Raw genomic sequence first — 23,665 nt, 5'->3', positions numbered from 1 at the left:
AGGATAAATAGACAATTTCCCGAATAGTGGGGAGTCCAGCACTAGAGGGTTTAGGTTTAAGGTGAGAGGGGAAAGATATAAAAGAGACCTAAGGAGCAACTTTTTCATGCAGAGGGTGTAACGTGTATGGAATGAGCTGCCAAAGGACATGATGGAGTGCAATTACAACATTTAAAAGGCATCTGAAGGGTATATCAATAGAAGTGGTTTGGAGGGATATGGGATACTTTCTGGCAGGTGGGACTAGATTGGGTTGGGATAACTGGTCGGCATGGTCGAATTGGTCCAAAGGGTCTGTTTCTGTGCTGTACATCTCTGGCTCTAAATAATAATCAAGCTATGATTTCCAGTATTAATATCTCCGATTTGGATGACGCAGCTATGAAAAGGTCTAATTTCCTTTCAGGTACGTGGCTCATCTAACTGTTAAAGCTGTTTTTTTGGTGGATCACCATTGAATGTGTTTTTGTTGTTGTTTTTCCCTGTCTCTGTTTTTGGGAAAAGGAGGAGGGTGTGCATATAATATGATCATAAAAGCATAAATGGAAAAGATAAGAATTATGATGCAGAGTTTCTTATAATATGTTTGATTAGATTAGATTAGATTACTTACAGTGTGGAAACAGTCCCTTTGGCTCAACAAGTCCACACTGACCCACCGAAGTGCAACCCACCCATACCCCTACATTTACCCCTTACCTAACACTATGGGCAATTTAGCATGGCCAATTCACCTAACCCGCACATCTTTGGACTGTGGGAGGAAACCCACGCAGACACGGGGAGAACGTACAAACTCCACACAGTCAGTCGCCTGAGTCGGGAATTGAACCCGGGTCTCAGGCGCTGTGAGGCAGCAGTGCTAACCACTGTGCCACCGTGCCGCCCACCATGTGAAGTAAGTTAATCACTTTATTTAGTACTGATAAATACTAGCTATATTTTCTAGGTAATTTGGATCAAGTCTTTGTCATGGAATGTTAGTTTGCAGCTGGAACAGCAGAAGATGGAGAGCCACATTTGCAGTCTGAAGACCAGGAACAGGGGAGGAATGTTGTTTATGGCAACATTGCTGAGGGACCAAATTACCTTTATACATTGTGCTTAAACTCAACCATAGGTGCAGTATTTCTAAGCTTAGACATGGCCAAGGATTGAATTTATTGATTTGTGGTGATCAGTTTATTGCACTGTTGGTTAAGACTTTGACAGCTTTTTCTCAGGAATGCATATTCACCAGTAATTGGTTAAACATTATGTGGCTGAGGTCACAAATGAGTGTTTTTTGATTTGTTTATAAGCTGAGGGCTTGACAGGCTAGATCAGCATTTATTGCTTCTATCTAATTGCTCTGGAGAAAGTGCTAGTGAGTTGCTTTGTTGATCTGATGCAGTCTTTAAGTTGGAGGTACACCCACAGTCTTGTTTGGGAGAGAATTGAAAGATTTTAACCAAATGACCGTGAAGGAAAGACAATCCAATTTCAAGTCAGGGTAGTGTGTGAGTTGGAAGGAAGTTCTCGTGCAGTTGCTGTCTTTGTCTTTCCAGGTAGTTGTAGAAATCCCAGATTTGGAAAATGCTCTTGAAGGAGCCTTGATATGTTAATACAGTGCATCTTCTAGATGGTCTACATTAGCATGTGTGTGTCAGTGGTGGAGCGACTGAATGTTGAAGGTGGTGATTGGGCACCAATCAAGGGTTTGCTTTGTCCTAATTATTTTTAATTAATTCATCAAAGTGGAGTGAATAGCTAGGCCAGCATTTATTGTCCATCTCTGATTGCCTTTGAGAAGGTGCTGATGACCTGCTGCCTTGAACTGCTTTGAGAGGAGGCTGTGGCGCAGTGGTAATATTATGGGGCTAGCAAACCAGAACCCCAGGCCAATGTTCTGGGCACATGGACCCAATGTACCTGACTTATGATTTGGACAAGAACACCCAAATCCCTTGGCTTTGCATGTTCTTAAGTGTGGCTCCATTTAAATATTATTCTGCTTTTCCTACCAAAGTGCCAAACCTCTCATTTTTCCATATTGTATTCCTCTGCTAAACTTTTGCCCACTCCTTTAACTTAAGTCTCTGATAGACTGTTGTATTCTCTTCAAACTTGCTTCCCTACCTCTCTTTGTAAAATCAGTAAATTTGGCTGTAATATAGTTGGTCCAAACATTCAAGTCACAACTGCAACCATAATTAGTTGAGACTGCAACTCTTCTCTCTCCTGAATAACAGATTCTGGTATTTTCCCAGTCAACATCACCATTGACAGTCCTTTGCAGACGAGGATGACTCCCTTCCACTCTAATGGTGAGTCTCTAAGTGGCTGTACAGTTAAATGCTGCTACCGCAGGCTCTGTTCTACTTGGGGCAGATGGTGGTCACAGGAATGGATGGGTGATACATTGGTGTGGCGGTGCGCTTCTTTCAATATTTTTGCCTACTTTCTACTTTTGCCTAATGGCAAGTCTGGAGATGCTTGATGCTTGATGCTTTTTCCCAGAAACAGATGATAGACTAACTAGCCGAATTGTTCCTGATTTGAATCCTTGCTTTACATTGTGTTAATGCAAGGATGATCCAGAGAACTGAGTCGTCCAGGACCAGGGACACTGTCTAAGGATACTCTTAGGATTGATAAGGAAAAGTTTCTTCCTCTTGACAGCCTGTGGAATTCTCTGCCATGGTTGAGATCAAAACATTGATGTTTTCAATGGGAAGTGAGATATAGTTCTTGGGGTTAAAGCAATCAAAAGAAAATGGGAACAATGTACTGGGTAGGATGATCAGTCATAATCATAATGAATGGTGGAACAGCCTCAAAGGGCTGAATGGCCTACTCCTGCTCCTGTTTTCTGTGTTATACGTTATAATTTCTGTACTGTTCCAGAATATAGGGAATTTTGGAAGATCATAATCTATGCGTTCGCCATTTCTGCAGTCACTTCATTTGAGACTGAAGATGCAGGCCATTTAGTGCAAGGGACTTGTTGGCTTTTAATCACTTCAAAATTCTGAGTAAAGTTGCCAGAGTCCGTACTAGACCACAAGTGTTACCAGTGTCTCATTAGAGAGAAGTCAAGAGATAGGGTGACTGGTGGTGGTTTAAACCTGAGGGTCACTACTCCTCAGGAGGTGGGAGAGATTAAGAAGGATGAACTGTTCTGGAATTGAACACATTTTGCTTTGCAAATCAGTCATCTAACCACTGAGCAAACAGACCCTCGGTTACTTTGAGGTTTTCTGAGTACATTTTCTTAGTATCCTTTTTCTGTTAATCACGATTGGGACAACACATGCATCCTAGGACAAGCCAAACAGACATTCACGAGAATTCTGAGAAGCATGGCATTCCAACTGAAACTCTATCAACAAACAGATCGATTTGGACCTCCTCTACCATCCTCTGACAAAGAACAGTAAATGTCATTGCCAACAGGGGAAATATCATCACCAGCATGGGAAATGACATTACCAGCCCAGGGAAACCGAAACCACAAACAGAAAGTTGGACATAACACCAGTGCTTCACCTGAGGCTCACTGATGATGTTACCTGATATGGTGACAAAATGTCTGAAAACGAACCTTCCAGTTCAGCGAGCAAACATATATCCATCATGATTTTTGTTTCGTTCCTCACTCCAGACTACGACCCCTTGGCATCATGGTAACCCATAAACCTACCAACACACTGAAACAGCTACTGATGAACATAAAGGACTCTATACTAACAGCCAGCAAAAGTTATGTCAATTTACAAATTTACTCTGCAAGAACTGTAACAAGCACTACATCAGGCAGACAGGCAGAAAACTAGCCACCATGATACAGGAACACCAACTATCCACCAAAAGATATGACCCACTGTCACTAGTATCCTTACACACACAGACTAAGAAGGATACCACTTTGACTAGGACAACACATCCATCCTAGGACAAGTTAAACAGAGACATGCATGGGAATTCCTTGGGGTCTGGCATTCAAGCTGGAGCTCCATCTATCAGTGCATGGATTTGGACTCCATTTACCAACCTCTGAGAAACAGAACCAGAAATGATATCACCCTCCTTTAACATACCAAGATACACAAATAGAAAATGGGACAGAACACCAGCGTTTCACTTAAGGCTCACTGATGATGTTGCCTAGCTGATGGTGATGAAACACTTGAAATCAAACCTTCCAGCTCAGTGAGTAAACTTACAACCTAAACCTCATCCTGAGCTACACATCTTTTCAAAAATCACAAAGCAAAATACTATGTATGATGGAAATCTGAACCAAAATGAGAAAATTCTAAAAACTCTCAGCAGCACCTGTTGAGAGAGAAAGGGTATTTTAATTTGATAGCCTTTCATCAGTGTTGTAAGAGTTTAGAAAGGTCAACAAGTGAAAGGGGGAGGGTAGGGATGAGGACCCCCTTAACTAATTTAGTAATCGTAGTTGGGCTGTGATGGGAAGAGACAGAGTGAACAAGTGTACAAGAACAGGAATGAGTAGAGTTAAAGGGGAAATATGGAAAAAAAGACCAAATTAATGATTCTTGATTGAAATGTGTGTGGTACTTGAAACAAAATAAATGGACTAATGAAACAAATACAGGTTACCAGGTGTGGTTTTATAGCCATTACGGATACATGGTAATGAGGAGATCAACACTAAGAACAAAGTAATACTGGGGACATGACTTTTTCAAAGGAAAGCAAAAGAGGAAGAGCAGTGGGTAGCTTTGTTAGTCCAAGATAAAACAAGTGGAATAGCAAGAAATGGTCTATGATTGAATGATGTACAATTGATATGGCTGGAGGTAAGCTATGACAAAAGGAAGAAGACACTGGTGGAAGCAGTTTGAAGGGCTCCTCACAGCTGTTTTCTCTAGGATAGAGAATAAATCATGAGATAATGAGGACATGTAAAAAAGGCAGTACGTTAATCATGGGAGATTTTAATCTTTATCTAGGTTAGGAAACTCAGATTGGTGAAAATAGCCATGAGCAAGAATTTATAATAATAATCCTGACCAGTTTCCTGGAACAATATCTTGTCGATCCTGCCAAGGTTCAACTCTTTTAAATCTAGTAATGTGTAATGAATTGCATTTAATAAATTATGTCAAAGTAAAAGATCATCTTGGAAATGGTGAATGTAGCATTCAATTTGAGTGAGAGAAATAACAATGAAACAAATGGTGTTCAGACTTGAGTTGGTTATTGTGGACTGGAAAAGGAGTTTGGTGAAAGAGTTGAGAAATAATAGCAGGTATTTCAGAAAATTGTTTGTTTGTGGTTTACAACAAACTTGTATCTCAGTGAGTCAAAGGGATAAATTAACCAAGGTTAACTGAAGGGGTTGAGGTGTCAAATCTGAAGAAAAAATATGGAATATGGCAAGGGTTAATTGGAAACTAGAAGATTGGGAACATTTTAAAAGCCAATAAAAGTTAACTTTGAAAAAAGGAGAAAATAAACTGAGCACAGACTAGCAATGCATATAAAATGGACAGTAAAACCTTTGAATACCCAAAAAGGGAAAAAAAAGAGGCCACATTGAACCCAGCCCCCTAGAGAATGAGGCTGAAAAATAATAATGGGGAACCTGGAAATGGAATTGAATTAATATTTGCATCAGTGTTCAAAGTGAAGGACAGGATTAATAGCTATCTGAAAATACTAAATAATGGAATCCAACATGGGAAGGACATCGATACCAAAGCTATCCTGAGAGGTAAAATTGCTCATGAAACTAATGGGGCTGAAGAATGATAGGATGCATCTTATGATTTTTCAAAGAGGTAGCTATAACGATACTAGTTGCACAAGTAGTAACCTTCCAAGTATCCTTAGATTCTGCAAATATCTTAAAGGATTGGAAAATCATCAATGTGATCCCCTTATTAAAAAAGGGAGTGAGACAAAGTACTGATAACAAAAAGTGAACTAGCTTATTATCTGTCATTGAGAAAAAGTGAGAGTTTATGATAAATTCTGCATTAGCAAATCATTTAGAAATGCATAATGCAATCAGTGTCCTCATGGCTTCATGAAAGGAAAATTATGTTTGCTTAATCATTCCTGATGAAGGGCTTATGCCTGAAACGTCGAATTTCCTGTTCCTTGGATGCTGCCTAACCTGCTGTGCTTTAACCAGCAACACATTTTTAGCTTAATTTATTAGCAATCTTTGAGGAGGTAACAAGCAGGGTAAAGAACAGACGTCATAGATTAATATGTTTGGATTTCCAAAAAGTAATTTGATAAGGTATTGCATATAAAGTTAGTTAATAAGATAAAGCGCCCATGGTGTTTGGGGCAATATATTAACATTGACATTGGCTAACTCATAGTTTTGATAAATGACACATTTTGAGGATAGCAGTCTGTAACTTGTGGAGAGCCACAGGATTCGGTGTTGGGGACACAATTATTTAGAATATATACTGATAGATTAGTTGGTGGATATGAGTGCACTGTTGCTCAGCCTGCAGATTATGCATGAAGTCAATAGAGGAATATAAATGTGTTGAGTGGGCTAAAACATGACAGAGGATTTGTGACGAAGCTGCTCCTTTAACGAGGTTATGCTGTCCTTGGCTTTTTTTTCAGAGAGGTCGTAAACAACACAGACTTTCACAAGTCTGGGGTTGAAGTGCCAATTTGATGATTGCTAACAGACATTGCCTCAGAGAACAAATAACAAAGAAGAACAAAGACAATTTCCAGCCCAGGAATAGGCCTTTCGGCCCTTGCCGGAACACTTCAACCCCATGGCGTCAATGTGGATTTCACCACTTTCCTCATTTCCATTCCACCACCTCAGCCCAGCTCTAGCCTTCCAGCTGAGCACTGCCCTCATGACATGTCCTACCAGCCTATCTTAATTTCCACCTATCCACTCCACCCTCCTCTCTAACCTATCACCTTCATCCTCACCCCCATTGTACTCTTTGCTACTTTCTCCCAACCCCCACCCCCCTCTCATTTATCTCTCCACTCGACAGGTACCCTGCCTCTATTCCTGATGAAGGGCTTTTGCCTGAAACATTGATTTTCCTGCTCCTCATGCTGCTTGACCTGCTGTGCTTTTCCAGCTTCAGTCTTATCGAGACTCTGGTTTCCAGCATCTGCAGTCCTTGTTTTTTACCTTCGGCCCTCCAAGCCTGTGCCGATTCAAATCTCAACCTATCGTCCAATTCCTAAGGATCTGTATCCCTCTGCTCCTCACCTACTCCTGCATCTGTCCAGATGCACTTAAGTGAATCTACCATGCCTGCCTCTACTACCTCTGCTGACAATGCGTTCCAGGCACCTACTACCTTCTATGTGAAGTATTTTCTGCATGTATCTCCTTAGGCTTTCAAGTTTAAAACGAAAACCCTTGTACAATGAAAGGGGAGGTGCCAGTTCTCCCAGCTCAGGTTTTTTCTGGTTTGATTTGGTTTTTAGTGTGTAGTGTGAAAAAAGCTGCCAGACCCAAAGAAGCAGGTCCAGGCTGGTACTTTGTCTTTGATTTCTAACTTGTAAGAACCTGTGCTTGATTTTATCTTTGTGCCAAGGGGTTTTTATGGGGATTGTTGCAAGTATTTGGAACATCATCATTAATTTGGGACGATCTGTTAAGTTTTTCAAGAGGTTAACTTATTTAGTATTCTGTTTTGGATTGTTTGTGTTTCATTCAATAATCTTGTAAATAAATTCTGTTTGTTTAAAACTAAGTGGCTTGACCAGCTCATTCTCTCCTGGAGTGTCCACTTTATACTTGCTTAAAACAACTAGCAAAGTTAAAGTCTGGACTACCTTCATGAAATGTTTTGAGGGATCTGGCCTGTTCCATTACAGAATATAATTTGGGAAATTATGATGTTATGAACTTTGGCAGGAAGAATAGAGGAGCTGAATAGTATTTAAGTGGAGTAAGACAACAGAAAGTTGCAACAGAGAGATTTGGGGTTTTTGTGCACGAATCATAAAAAGCTAGCACCTAAGTTCAGCATCTAATAGGGAAGGCAAATGGAATGTTGGTCTTTATGCCAAAGAGGATAGTATAAAACTATGCAAGGCAGTAATTGGACCACATTTGATATACTGAGATCAGTTTTGATCCCTGTTATGAAGTAAAGATAAACTGACAATGGAGACAGACTGGAAAAGGTTCACTAGGTTGCTTCAGTGTATAGAGGGATTTTCAGATGAGCGGAGGTGGAATAGGTTTGGGCTTGTACACATTGGCGTTTAAAACCTTTGAGAGGAGACTTTATTAAGTATCTAATGTTAGGGGACTTGTGCTTTGCTTTGTTTCCTCTTGTGTGAAAGTCGAGGATAAAATTGCATAATCTCAGAATAAAGGGATAACCGATTGAAAACATTTGAAAATGAATTTGTTTTAGGGGAGTCAATCTGAGAAATTTATTGACACAGAAGACTGTCAAAGTTAGGCCATTTGTATATTCAGCTGTGAGATAGAAGTTTAATCATGAAGGAAATTATGATTATGCAAAATAAACAGCCATGATCTCCGTGAACGGTGGAAATGACTGAATGGACTGAATAGCCTATTTCTGTTTCTATATCTTCTTATAATCTGGTCGGCTGGAGGGCAGGGGAGATTAATCAAAGAAAGTTTGGTGGCAAAGTGAAAGGGGTTGGTTATGGACAAATAATGTAAACCTCTCACACGTCCCATAAAAAGGCAAGCATGGAGAGGACCTGTGCAGATACCGGTCTCAACACACTGTATTCTATGCATGTCAGTGAAAGTAAAAGAGAACATTATTCAGTTAATGACAAGTTCACTGGTGATGGTTCAATTTCCATTGAAGGAAGAAGAGCATGAAGACTGTTGGTGAGGAATGGAATTGCAGAAGATTGGTTATCAGTGGTTGGTATGTTCAGGTCAGCAATTCCCTTATACTTGCTGCAACTGGTGCTACTCTTGGAAAAGTCTATTGCCATTCAGAGGTGTAAAAGAGAGCCTTCCTTCACCAATGGCAGAAAAATAACCTGATCCTCAGCTGCATTCAGTGATCCTGTGTTAGCTTTGGGCTTGCTGTTTATTCCTTGATGCCATTCATGGGATAGGTGGATATGCATGGCTACAGTCGCAAGACAGATTGCAGTGCTAAGCCAAGTGCCCAGCTTTCTATTTGGGCAAAGAAGTGCACTTTTGTAAGAGAGCTTGTACTTAACTGTCTCCAACACTTCACTAAGCTGCTTGTGAATAGCTGGTAAAATACGTGGTCACTGAAAAACTAAGCGATGTGGGAGCACATTTAACTTGGCAGTTTGTTCGAGACAATTGATTTCTTTCACGGGTACTGGCATTTAATACTTTTCTTGCTCCCTTTGTGGAGGCTCTTTAGAGCGTGAGATTACTCTTCCAGTGTTGTTTTGATACCGTTTACTATTTCTGGCTTTATTCTGGTGTTTCCAGCATGGCAAATACCAAAAAGCAATTATAAAAATGCTTCTCCATAAGGAAATATGTATATAGACTTTCTCATAAAACCATATTAGCTAATCATTTTAAATTTTGGCAGAAAATGAGCTTTGTTACTTCATCCGGCAGTGGGGATTTCCAACCTGACTACAAATCCATTTGCTTTCATCAAACATAATGCTTCTAAACATTCACACTCAAAGCTTGTGATACTTTATTTAACTACCGACTGACAAAGGTGAATCACAGCTTGAAATAACAGCATTTCTTTGCAATGTTGAAAAGTTATTCATACAGAGAGAACTTGGATTTATATAAAGCTTCTTCTGCATGCTTCTGATGCCTAAAGTCCACCACACACAATGAAGTCCTTTCTAGAAAATATTCATTTTTGTAATATTAAGAAATTCAACACCTAGTTTGCACATGGTAAGAACCAGCAACATCAATGCGTTAAATGATCAGATATTCTTTCTTAGTGGTTTTATTTGAAAGCTGAATGGTGACCAGAAACAAAGAGAGAAACTACTTTTTGGAAGAAAGCCATGAGATCTTTCATGTCCAACTGAGGGACAGACAGAGTCTTGATTTAATATCTATTCTGATAAACATGTTTAAGCATAGCCCTCCCTTGGTATTGCATGGATGTGTCAACCTGGGGAGTATGCTGCAATAAGGATGCCATTTGTAGTGTTATACAGTGTCACGACTCAATGAAGCAAGCCGCAGTATTCTCAGAGTCATAATAAACTTGAAAATTTGATTAAACCACCAAATTACCCAATTATGACTAACTGCCTAATTCAAGCACAATGAATATGCACATTAAATTTTCATAGGTTATGGGTGAGAGGCAAAAAATTTAAAAAGGACTTAAGGGGCAACTTTGTCCTGCAGAGGGTGGTGTGTGTATGGAATAAGGTGCCGGAAGAAGTGGTGGATGGGTGCCTACCAAGCGATATAAGGTTTCTTAAAGGAAGGATGTAAAATTTGAATACATTGCTTTCTGACTTAGAGGTGAGAATACCATTGAGCCAATAAATACTTAAAATCTATTTAAACATCTGGAAAAATGATTGTGCTAATCCAAACTTGTTTCCCTTTCAATCCTAAATATCTGCTTCTTGGATTAGGTTTTTAAGACATTCCTGCTATTCATTTTTTGATATTTATTTTTATTGGGATGGAAAAAGTGAAGAACCTTGGGAATTTTGTATCTTCAAACACGGTAAAAATGTAATTTTTTACAAAATAAGAAGTAAACTGACTCATCAAAAGCTTGTGATACCTGCTTCAGTTTGATATTTGAACTATGTAATTTTAGTTGCATGGGTGGACCAAGTTGTTTTGTCCCCTTCACTTGGCATTGTTGGTAATGTTTAACTAATTTTTTGAATAGTTACAAAGAAATAGGAATGAAGAAGGAGTAATGATTGACATTGGCAATGCTATTTCGCATGTTCAATGCTTGTTCACACGACATTGTTGTCCTGGACCTGACGACAGTTTTCAAGTTTTGTGACTGGAGATTTTTTTTAAAAGGTTAACTTGTGATTGACAAGAACTAGCAACGATTACTGCAGGAATGGTGAAGGCTGGATGGTTACGATATGTACAGATTAGTGAATTAGAATTACCGTCAGTGAATTGTACAGTAATTACCATGTAAAAATTGTGGATGTAAGAATGAGGATGGAGGTTATTTTCCATGAAAGCAGCAGTTTCAATTCCATTTCCCTACCTTATTCCAATCCGTGCTCCTCCTACGCTTTTTACTTATCTATCTGTTTTTGTCCTTGGGATATGAACATTCTTGGCAGGCCCCTATTGATTATCCATCCTTAATGTATCCTGAATGGTGTTGAATTTCTCATGTAAAATGTGGCATGCTGCTGCCTTGGCTCACTGCAGTTTGAAATAGAGTTACACTCATTATTTTAGCTGATCCCTTTATAATGACCTATCAAATCTTAATTCTTGATGTATTTTCTTCAATCAGTTATTCTGGTGTACTGCATGGTCTGAAAAAGATGTTCTACCGATCATGCAAATATAATGTGGTATTAGAATTTGTCAGTGTGATGCCGGGTTTGTAGGCAGTATGTCCTGAATGCTAATAGATTGTCCCAAACAGCATATACCTATGGCCAATCACAAAAATAAGACACTGACTCTACCCAATCAGCTGATGCTTGCAAAACTCAACATTAGCTGTATCTCTATTGAGATTGGATAGCATATATTAAATAATCCTGTGTGTGTAACATTATGTTGATGGGCAGTTTAGGATTGATAGGCTGGCAGAGTGGTGTACTTGTGTGTACTCACCCTCTCTCTGTGAATAAAATGATGGCCCTGAAAAGGAAATCATCTGAAGACATCTCAGTGAAGTACTTTCTCTGGGAACCTGAGAAAGCTTGACAAATCAGAATCTCTCCTTTCCTCAAATTCTGAAAGCTGAACCCATAGCTCAATCCAAGGTCAAGCTGATCTTTCACCCAGAACTAGGGTTTTCATTATTCTGGCCAACAGCAGCTTCAATAGGAACTCTGAGCACCTGTGAGAAGTCAACCCATTCCACCCTACTAAGTTTGGACTCTAGATTTGCAAGTGTTTTAGATCCAAATTTCCCTCCCTTAATATTTCAGAAGAGCTCTGTCTTGACCTTTGTGGTGTTGTGGGTAAATCACGACAAGTTATCTTTAATTTGGCTGCTTATCAAGAAATTTCAGGGTCACTGACCTATACAGCACGGAAACAGACTCTTCGATCCAACTTGTCCATGCCAACCATAGAAACCAAGAAAATAGGTGCAGGAGCCCTTTAGCCTGTGCCACCATTCAGTATGATAATGGCTGATCATGTAATCTCAGTATCCCATTCCTGCCCTCCACTTACCCCTTGATTCTTTTAGCAGCAAGGTCCATATCCAGCTCCTTCTTGAATGTATTTAATGAACTGGCTCCAACAGCTTCCTGTGGGAGAGAGTTCCACATATTCACAACTCACCGAATGAAGAAAGTCTTCATTATCTCAGTCCTGAATGGCTTCCCCCTTACACTTAGACTATGACCCCTAGTTCTGCACTTTCCCAATATTAGGAATATTTTTCCTGCATCTAGCCTGTTGATTCTCATCAGGATTTTTATGTTTCTTTGAGATACCCCCTCATTCTTGTTAAATACAATGGATTGACTGGTCCTATATTCAGTGTTTACTCTTGTCAGTCCTGCTATTCCAGGAATCAAGAGTAGACTCCCTCAATAGAAATAATGCCCTCTCAGATTAGGAGACCCAAATTAGCCCACAATACTCAAGGTGTGGCCTCATCAAGGCTCTGTATAACTGCAACAAGATATTGCTATTCTGATACTCCAATCCTCTCATTATGAAGGCCAGCATGCCATTAGCTTTCCTCACTGCCTGCTGTACCTGCATGCCAACCTTCAATAACATGACATCCAGGTTTCATTGCACCTCACCTTTTCCTAAACTACCACCATTCAGATAATCTGCCTTTGTGTTTTTGCAACCAAAGTGGACAACCTCACATTTATCCACTTTTATATTGTGTCTGTCCAAGTCACCCTGCAGTGTCTGATCATTCTCCTCACAGTGTACACTGCCATTCAGCTAAGTTTGACTGCCAATTCAGTATCCTAAATTTTATCTTGTCCCATTTTCCAGGATTTGACCATAATCCCTGCAAACCCATCCAGATACCTTTTTTAAATGTTGTAATTGTACCAGCCTCCACCACTTTGTTTGGCAGCTCATTCCATACATGCACCACCCTCTGTGTGAAAAAGTTGCCCATAAAGTCCTCCTTAAATCTTTTCTTTCTCACCTGAAACCAATATCCTTAAGTTTTGGACTCCCTTGCCTTGGTGAAAAGATCTTGTCTATTCACCCTATCCATGCAATCCCTAATTTTATAAACTTCTGTAAGGTGACCCTCAGTATCCAACACTCCAGGGAAGACAGTCCTAGTAAACTCAGCCTCTCCCTATAACTCCAACCCTGGCAGCATTTTAGCAATTTTTTTTGAAACCCTTTTAAGTTTCATAACTTCTGTCCTATAGGAGGGAGACCAGAATTGCACACAATATTCCAAAAGTGGCCTAACCAAAATCCTGTGCAGCGGCAGCATGACTTCCCAACTCCTGTACTCAATGTACTGACCAATAAACGGTCAGCAGCAATTTTCAGCCAGAAGTGATGAGTGAATGATCCCTTGTGGCTTCCTCCAGTGGTCCCCAGCATTACAGATACTAGTCTTCAGCCAATTTGATTCACTCCAATTGAGATCAAGAAACGGTTGGAGACACTGGATACTGGAAAGGCTACAGACACTGACAACATTCTTGCATTAGTACTGAAGACTTGTGGTCCAGAATTTTCTGCTCTCCTAGCCAAGCTGTTTCAGTACAGTTACGATGTTGGTATCTACCTAACAATGTGGAAAATTGCTGAACTGTGCCCTGTGCATAAAATGAAGAAAACCTCCAACCCAGTTAATTACTGCCCCGTCAGTCTACTCTCAATCATCAGGAAAGTGATGGAAGGTGTCAGCAACAGTGGTATCAAGCAGCAGCTGTTCAATGACGCCCAGTTTGGGTTCTTCCAGGGCCGCTCCGCTCCAGACCTCATTATTGTCTTGGTCCAAGCATGGACAACATGAATTTGAGAGGTGAGGTGAGAGTGACAGCCTTTGACATCAAGGCTGCATTCAACTGAGTGTGGCATCAAAGACCCCACGCAAAACTGGAATCAATGGGTATCAGGGGCAAACTCTATACTGGTTAGATTCATATCCGGCACATAGAAAGATGTGAAAGTCATTCATTTTAGCTCCAGGATACCTCTGCAGGAGCTCCTCAGGGTGGTGTCCAATCATCTTCAGCTGCTTCAACAATAACTTTCCCTCCCATCATAAAGTCAGAAGTAGGGATGTTCACCAATGATTGCACAAAGTCCAACACAGTTCATGACTCCTCAGATACTGAAACAGTCCATATTCAAATGTAACAAGATCTGACAAAATCCAAGCTTGGGCTGACAAATGGCAAGTAATATTTGCGCTACACAAAAGTCAAGTTATGACCATCATGAATAAGAGACAATCCAACCACTGCCCCATGGCATTCAATAGTGTTAAAATCACTGAATCCTCCACTATCAACATCCTGGGGGGTTATTAAAAACCAGAAACTCAACTGCTCTCTGTCATGTGAACAGAGTGACTACAAGAGCAGGTCAGAACCTAGGAATCTGTGGCGAGTCACTCTTCAAAGGCTGTCCAAGATCTACAAAGCACAAATCAGGAGTGTGATGGAATTCTCCTCACTTGCTTGGGTGAGTGCAACCCTAACAGCCAATAAGCTTGACAACTATCTAGGACAAGGCTGTCCACTTGATTGTCACTATATCCACAAACATTCACACTTTACACCACTGATGCACAGCAGCAGTGTGTACTACACGATGCCCTCCAGAAATTCACCAAAGATCCTCAGACGGCACCTCACGACTACTTCCAACTGAAAGGACAAGGGCAGTAGACATGTGGGAAAGTCACCATCTTCAAGTTCCTCTCCTTCTCACTTGGAAATATATAGTCATTCCTTCATTGACGCTAGGTCAAAAGTCTGAAATTCCCTCCCAAGTGATATTGTGGGTTAACCCAATGCATGTGGACTGCAGTCGTTCAAGAAGGCAGCTAGTTTTCAAGGGCAACTAGGGATGGCAATAAATGCTAGCCAGCCAGCAACTCCACGTTTCACAAAATGAATAAATTGGAAATAAATAAAGGCAAGCATTCCAAATGCTGCCTTCACTATCCTATCTACGTGCAACTCCATTTTCAAGCAACTATGAACCTGCATTCCAAGGTCTTTCTGTTCACCAATACTACCCTTAGTAGGAAGTGTTGAAGTCCTGCCTTGATTTGCCTTTCCAAAATGCAGCACCTCACATTTATCGAGATTAAATTCCATCTGCCACTCCAAAGTCCATTGGCCCATCTGATCAAAGTCCCTGTGGTACTCTTTCTTCACTGTCCAATACGCCACCAATTTTGATGTTATCTGTAAACTGTTAATGATTCCTCCTATGTTTGCATTCAAATAATTTATATCAATGACAAAAAGTAGTGGTACACCACTGGTCACAGGTCTCTAGTCTGAAAACAACCCTCCACCACCATTCTCTTGTCTCGCCATTTGAGTCAGTTTTATATCCAAGTGGCTAGTTCTCTCTGTATTCCATGTGATCTGACCTGGCTAACCATCTACGATGCGAAATCTTGCTGAACACCTACCTTTATCAGTTGTCTTAGTTATTCTTCAAAAACTTCAATCAAGTTAGTGAGACATGATTTCCTATGCACAAAGCCTTGTTGACTATCCATAATCCTTACTTTTCCAAATACATGTAAATCCTGTCCTCTAGAATCCCTTTCAATAACTTGCCCACCACTGATGTCAGGCTCACTGGTCTGAAACAACAATTCAAAGTTATGCAACCAAATATTAGACCCCTCAAATAATCAAGTACAAGTCTGCGATCCAAATTGGCTGTTACCAGATTAATGATGGAACTTGGCCAAAATGGACCAATAGTGTCTATCTCTGGAAGTGTTCAAGATTCGATCCTTGTACAGCATTATTCTTCGAAGTTCATCAAGATTCTGATACAGCTATTTGTCCTTCAGATGATGTTAAGTTCTTTCAAACAAATTACTGCAAGTCTGCATCATGCCTTCTCAACAGAAGTCACGTTTTTATTCCTTGTTACACTTAACCTTAACTGGCTGAAGACACAGTTTTCCTGTAGTTGACTCCTGAAATTCTTTTGTAGGGCTATCCTTGTCCTTTGTGGTAATAAAACATCCAGTTTATCAAGTAGATATCAACGTAGCTTTGTCTACGTGATCTTGACTCCCATGTTTTCAAGATGTGGCTTATTGCTTCCAGTTTTTGTATAAGTTTGACCTTGTCTTTAATAGTTTATTCCAGACACTGTTATTGCTGCTTTGAATATAACAGTTTCTGTTATAACAGTTTGATTTTTTTTTCAATCCATGAATAGTTATTGAAGTTCTTAAGTCTATAATATCGTTATATTAGGATTAAAGGAAATATAGTTTAATTCTCATTGTATCTTAGTTGATAACCAGTCGTGCCAGTTATTTCAAGAATGTATCAAATATCACATTAATTTGAATATATTTAAGAACATTGGTGGAAGTCTCTTTTGCTCTAGATAGTGGTAATGAAGAGAAACAAATTGACCATTTAGGTGATTAAGTCAGACATACACACGTTTTACACGTTTTATATGGCTCATAGAGTACAGGGTTTTGACTTCCAGTGCACCCTTCCCAACAGAGTAACAACACCATCCACTCCTTGTAGCAGCAGCATGTGTCATTGACACATGCTGCCAAGGCATCTTAGACAGCCTTTGCTGAACCTGTGACCTCTGCCATCTCTAAGGGCAGCAAATGAATATTTGCGTGGGTACATCGTCACCTGTAAGCTTCCTCCAAGCCACATATTGACCTGAAGAAACTGTACTTCACATATGACTGGTAATACCAAAAATATAAGAAGTGAATTGATTAGCCAATTTTATTCTCTTGATGGCTTCCTCCTGTGAGCAGGTGGGGTTGACCTATACCAGAACACTTCAAATTATCCATGGCCAATCAGTAGTTACAAAGTCAGTTATCGTGTGTGTTTTGTTCCCAGTCTTGTGCAACAGATGTAACTGAAAAATGTGTTGCTGGAAAAGCGCAGCAGGTCAGGCAGCATCCAAGGAGCAGGAGAATCCTGTTTCGGGTATAAGCCCTTCTTCAGGAAATGGTTTGGCTTATGCCCGAAACATCGATTCTCCTGCTCCTTGGATGCTGCCTGACCTGCTGCGCTTTTCCAGCAACACATTTTTCAGCTCTGATCTCCAGCATCTGCAGTCCTCTCCGAATAGTAAACCACCCAGACCCATTCCTCTACCCTATTATCCTATATTTACTCCTGACTAGTGCATCTTACCTCCCTGAACATTATGGGCAATAGTGAGTTTTGAGAAGATTTGGTTCTGGTTGTAGGTTTGATTGCTGAGCTGGAAGGCTCATTTTCAGATGTTTCGTCACCATACAAGGTAACATCTTCAGTGAACCTCTGAATGAAGTACTGGTGGTATAGCCCACTTTCTGTTGTATGTTTGAGTTTCCTGTGGTTGGTGATGTCATTTCCTGTGGTGACATCATTTCATATGGTGATTTCATTTCCTGTTGTATTTCTCACAGGGTGGTAAATGGGATCCAAGTTAATGTCCTTGTTGATAGAGCTCCGGTTGGAATGCACTGCTTCGAGCAATTCTCGTGCATGTCTCTATTTGACTTGTCCCAAGATGGACGTGTTGTCCCAGTCAGAATGGTGCTCCTCCTCCGTATGTAAGGATACTAGTGAGAATGGGTCATGTCATTTTATGGCTAGTTGATGTTCATATATCCTGGTGGCTAGTTTTCTGCCTGTTTGTCCAATGTAGTGTTGTTACAGTTCTTGCAAGGTGTTTTGTAAATGACAGTTTTGCTTGTTGTCTGTATCGGGTCTTTCAAGTTCATTAGCTGCTGCTTTAGTGTGTTGGTGGGTTTGTGGGCTACCATGATGCTAAGGGGTCTGAGTAGTCTGGCAGTCATTTCCAAGATGACTTTGATCGGGGAGAGTGGCTAGGGTTTCTGGACGTTTTTTGTCTGCTTTTTTGGGTTTGTTGCTGAGAAATCAGCGGGCTGTGTTCATTGGATACCTGTTCTTTTTTAAGTACACAATAGGTGATTGTCCTCTGCTCTGCATAGTTCCTCTGTGTTGCAGTGCGTGGTGGCTCATTGAAATATTGTTCTAATGCAGCTTTGTTTGTGGATGTTGGGATGATTGCTTCTGTAGTTCAATATTTGGTCCGTATCTGTTGTTTTCCAGTAGAAGCTGGTTTGAAGTTCCCCATTGGTTGTTTGCTCTACTGCAGCATCTAGGAATGGCAGTTTGTTGTTGTTTTCCTCCTGTTTAGTAAATTTTATGCCAGTAGTGTATTATTATGGTCTTGAAGGTTTCCCCTAATTTGGTCTGTTTAGTGATGACAAAGGTGTTATCCACATAGCAATCCCAAAGTTTGGGTTGGATGGTTGGCAGAGCTGTTTGTTCGAGTCTCTGCATTACTGCCTCTGCCACGATATTGGCGGTCCCATGGGTGTTACGTTGGTTTGTCTGTAGGTTTTGTTGTTGAAGGTGGTATGTGGTAAGACATAGGTCCATAAGCTTGACAATACTGTCCTTGCTGATGAAATTGGTGGTGTTTGATGTATGTGTCATTGGTTCTTCTAATAATGTAGTCAAGTGTTTCAATGGCCAGGTTGATGTTGATGGATGTGAACAGGGCTGTTACATCAAAGGAGACTATTACTTCATCCTTGGTGTCTTTGACAGTCTTCAGGAATTCTTGGGTGGAGTGGAAGGAGTGTATTCAAAAAGAACTGGTACCCAATGAACACAGTCCGCTGATTTTTCAGCAACAAACCCAAACAAGCAGACAAAACCCTGTCCAGAAACCCTAGCCACTCTCCCCTACATCAAAGACATCTCTGAAATGACTGCCAGACTATTCAGACCCCTTAGCATCATGGAAGCCCATAAACTCACCGACACACTAAAACAGCAGCTAATGAACTTGAAAGACCTTATACAGGCAATAAGCAAAACTAATGTCAAAATACCTTGCAAGAACTGTAACAAACACTATATTGGACAAACAGGCAGAAAACTAGCCACCAGGATACATGAACATCAACTAGCCACAAAACAACATGGCCTACTCTTACTAGTATCCTTACATACGGATGAGGAAGGACACCACTTTGACTGGGACAACATATCCATCCGAGGACAAGCCAAATAGAAACGTGCACAAGAATTCCTAGAAGCAATGCATTCCAACCAGAGCTCTATCAACAAAGACATTAACTAGGATCCCATTTACCACCCCGTGAGAAAAAGAACAGGAATTGACATCACCATATGAAATGTCACCGCATGAAATGATAACACCAACCTGAGGAACATCACATAGAAAGTGGGCTCCACCACCAGTGCTTCATTCGGAGGCTCACTGAAGATGTTACCCAGTATGGTGACGAAACATCTGAAAAGGAACCTTCCAGCTCAGTGAGCAAACCTACATCCAGTGTGGGTAATCTAGCATGACCAGTTCACCTCCCTGCACATCTTTTGGATTGTGAGATGAAACTGGAACACCCAGAGAAAACCCACGCAGGCATGTGCAATCTCCACACACAGTTGCCCGAGGAATTGTTTAAGTTGGAACAATTGAAACAGGCCTGAATGGGTGGGGTCATACTCTCACAGAAATAACATTTTTAGTTTTAGCTTTCTGCAGTTGCTGGGGTCTTGAAGATGGATGTGGATGCTCTACTTCCTCTCTTTTTACAGCTACAATGTAGGATTCTCTCCCTGCTGCTAGAATTGCATGTGAGACTGTGTCTTTTACTGAAATTGCCTTTGACATGAATTTGTTTATGGGGTATTACTATATTAGAAATGTTAATGCATCTTTATTTTAAGCATTTTGATAGAGTTACAGTTAAGCTAATTCTTTCATTTTTATTTTGTGTGCACTTTAACTGGAGGTAAAAATCAAGTATGTTTTGCTTAACATCGAATCGTGACTAATCAAATTGTATCTGGAATGCTACGGCTTACACTTACCTCACAAGAGAAGCAAAAGTTAGATTCTAGTCTATCTTAAAATATCTTCAGGGGGTCTTGTTTGGTCGGGAAGAGCAATTTGGGTGGGTGATAAATGTTGGCCTTGCCTGTCCGCAATGCCTAAAAGCAATTTATTGTGCTGTATAGCTGGCAATTTCAGTCATCGTTTATCTGGCTGAGTTAACTGTGTACACTCTGTGTACGATCATCTTATACTGATTCTTGGTATTGTTCCTTTGGTCTTGCATGTAACTCCTTCTTTGTGCTGACAGAGTTTGAATTAGTTCACGATTGAGTGCAACTTTTTAATAGGTGTTTTTGAGGTCTGTTATAAATATGGTTAAGTTGGAGTCATGCTGTGTTAGGCAGTAAAGTGTTTATTTAAAAACAATCATGAGCTTAAATTGGTGAAGTTTGATTTAGTTCTGAGTTCATTTGTTGTTAATGTCACAGTGTGGTTTCAGCATGCATTATTTTTACCTGTTTATCTTCATGTTTTTTTTCTGCCTTTCCACTATTTTAGTGGCTATTTAGTTTCCACACTTGAATTTAATGAGTCTAATGTCAGAGTGCATGTCAATGAGAGTTCTTGCGCATTTGAACTGAATGAGGGTAAGGGAAAGAGTTCATGTGAGCCTGGATGAAGTTTTGTTGTAAAGCTTAACTTGCCTTGCTGCTGAACCTCCTGTTTATTTCAAGGGATGTGTTGATCGATGCATTTTTAAGGCAATGGTGTGCACAATTCCGCGGAGGCACCTACTGATCTTTACTGGTATAAAGGTACTTTGTTAGTCTGAATGGCAATTTGAGGTCCTGTCTCTCGCAAGAAGCTTTGAATGAACCCAGCAAACAAGCTCTCGGTAACTTGAGGGGCACTAGTGATTGAGAGCAGTGTTTGTCGTTTAGCGGAGTATTGAGCCACAGGAGTTAAATTGATTGTGTCCCCGATGAATGTTGATTTGGGCTACTGCCTTATGTCCACTTCACCACACATTTTAAAGACATTGTTGAATCATATTGACTGCCTTTATTTTGGTTTAGGAATGCACATGAAAATGCTAATTACTTATGTCATTAATCCATTAAGATGACAATGCTGACAGATAAGTAAGTGGCTTGATGCAAATCCTGTCGGATATAGCAGCTTATGAAGGTGAAAGTATTGAAATAACCTATTTTACAAATTGGAGTATATCACTTTTATACAGTTGCAGTGTGCAAGACACTGAAAGGTGGGTAGGTTAGGATAATACAATTATTGATTTTGATTTGCAAAATCATTCTAATTTATTAAGTTAAAAATCACACACCAGGTTATAGTCCAACAGGTTTAATTGGAAGCACACTAGCTTTCGGAACAACGTTCCTTCATCAGGTGATGAATCATCTGATGGAACGTTGCTTCGAAAGCTTGTGTGCTTCCAATTAAACCTGTTGGACTATAACCTGGTGTTGTGATTTTTAACTTTGTACACCCCAGTCCAACAATGGCATTTCCAAATCATTCTAATTTATTACTTTAACCGTCAGGTGGGTTGGTTCATTTTCATGGAAAATTATGAAAAAAGTTAAGGTTCAACAGAGATTATTAAAGCTTCCTGAACACGAAATGGGACAGAGAGTATGGAAAGGCCCAGGAACCTTACTTCAGGCATAGCAAACCAGGGGACAGCTGTGAGATGGGGGTGGGGAGCAGTTACCTGCTGTACTTTGCCAGCTTCACATCTACTGACTCTGGCTTCCAGCATCTGCAGCCCTGACTGTCTCCAAATCACTGAAAACCAACATTGCGAAGTCTCTCTTAAGGATGTCCACCTTGAAGTTTACCCCCTCCCTCTGAAGAGAGCTCAGTGAGTCTTCTCTCTCTCACTGCAACACCGCCAACTATGCCCTGCCCTCTGCCCTGAAACGACCCTTCCCACTGACTGATCACAATAAGCCCGACCTGCATCCACTTATCACTATCTTACTAACCGTCTGTCAGCTTCTCTCCCCACCCCACCCACCATTTACTTCCGGGCTCCCCCCTCTCTCCCCAGTCCCATGAAGGGGTCCAGCCCGAAAAGTTGACTTTCTTGCTCCTCAGACGCTGTCTGACCACCTGTACTTTTCCAGCTTCACATCTACTGACTCTGGCTTCTAGCATCTGCGGTCCCTACTGTCTCCAAGTGGCAGGACTGAGGGGGTTGTACTTAAATACAGGCAGTATATGAAACAAGGTAAAGTGCATTTGTAGCACAGATTGAAATCGGCAGGTACAATGTTGTGGGTTTCACAGAGACATGGCTGCAAGAAGGATCTGAGTTGTGAACTAATTGTCCAACGATCCACTATTGAAATGATTGGCAGATGGACAGAAAGGACGGGATTGTCTTAGAACATAGAACAATACAGTGCAGAACAGGCCCTTCGGCCCCCAATGTTGCATAGACCTGTGAACTATTCTCAGCTTGTCCCCCTACACTATCCCATCATCATCCATGTGCTGATCCGAGGATTGTTTAAATCTCCCTAATGTAGCTGAGTTAACTATATTGGCAGATAGGGCACCGGGTAAAGAATCTGCCTCTGACATCTGTCTTAAATCTATCACCCCTCAATTTGTAGTTATGCCCCCTCGTACAAGCTGACATCATCATCCTAAAAAAGACTTTCACTGTCTACCCGATCTTATCCTCTGATTATCTTGTAGGTCTCTATCAAATCCCCTCTCAGCCGCCTTCTTTCCAATGAGAGCAGATCCAAGTCTCTCAGCCTTTGCTCATAAGACCTTCCCTCTACACCAGACAACTTCCTTATTAATAAAGGGAGCCCTTAGGTCCCTTTATTAATAAGAACATACAGTACAAGAAAAAGGAGATTCGCTGAACTTCCCTCTGACGGGATAGAGAAAATTATCTTGGAGGCATGTGAAATATGCAGAAAAGATTCAATGGAATAGATCCAGGGATAAGAAACTTCAGTCTGGAAGATAGATTGGAAAAGGTAGAGTTATTTTCTTTGAAAAGATAGACTAAGGCAGACCTAATGAGGCTTTTCAAAATTGTCATAGAGACGTACTGCATGGAAAAAAATTGCATTGATCGCAAGATATAGAGCTAAAAGACATAGAATCTAGTAAATTTATTACTTGCTGGTAGATTCTAGTTCTGGATGAACTCTCTGAATCAACACTCTTGCCATTCGTCGGTACTGAATAATGATTGTTAAGTGGGAGCAATTCATTGTTTCTCCTTGACTGTCCAATGGTCACCCATTCCCTCTACCTCCATACTCTCAAACTGCAGAGGGAGCAAATCATTTCCTGCAGAAATAGTTACTCAGGACACAAGAAGCAGTTTGGAGTTCCCTTGTCGTGTAAGATGGGCATTCTGGAATAACATAAACTGTGGATCCTGAAGATCTGAAACCAAAATGAGAGATTGCTGGAGAGACTCAGCAGAGCTGGCAGCAT

The 23,665-nt window shown here is 40.6% G+C and overlaps 1 protein-coding gene across 4 annotated transcripts in view; it reads left to right on the top strand.

Annotated features, from left to right (window-relative positions):
• Positions 1 to 23,665, top strand: part of lifra (LIF receptor subunit alpha a) — a 183,980-nt gene that overhangs the window by 51,484 nt on the left and 108,831 nt on the right. The window contains exon 1 of one of the 4 annotated variants that reach the window (XM_060834307.1): positions 2,284 to 2,306. The exons of the other annotated variants lie outside the window; for them this stretch is intronic. The gene's annotated coding sequence lies outside the window, so the exon portion shown is untranslated. Of the gene's footprint in view, positions 1 to 2,283; positions 2,307 to 23,665 lie in introns of those variants that run through there. 4 annotated transcript variants of the gene reach the window in all.

The sequence above is a fragment of the Hemiscyllium ocellatum genome, chromosome 2 (genome assembly GCF_020745735.1).
Source record: "Hemiscyllium ocellatum isolate sHemOce1 chromosome 2, sHemOce1.pat.X.cur, whole genome shotgun sequence".
NCBI lineage: Eukaryota > Metazoa > Chordata > Chondrichthyes > Orectolobiformes > Hemiscylliidae > Hemiscyllium > Hemiscyllium ocellatum.
Note: the sequence above shows the minus strand (reverse complement) of the source record. Positions and strands in the feature narration are given on the sequence as shown.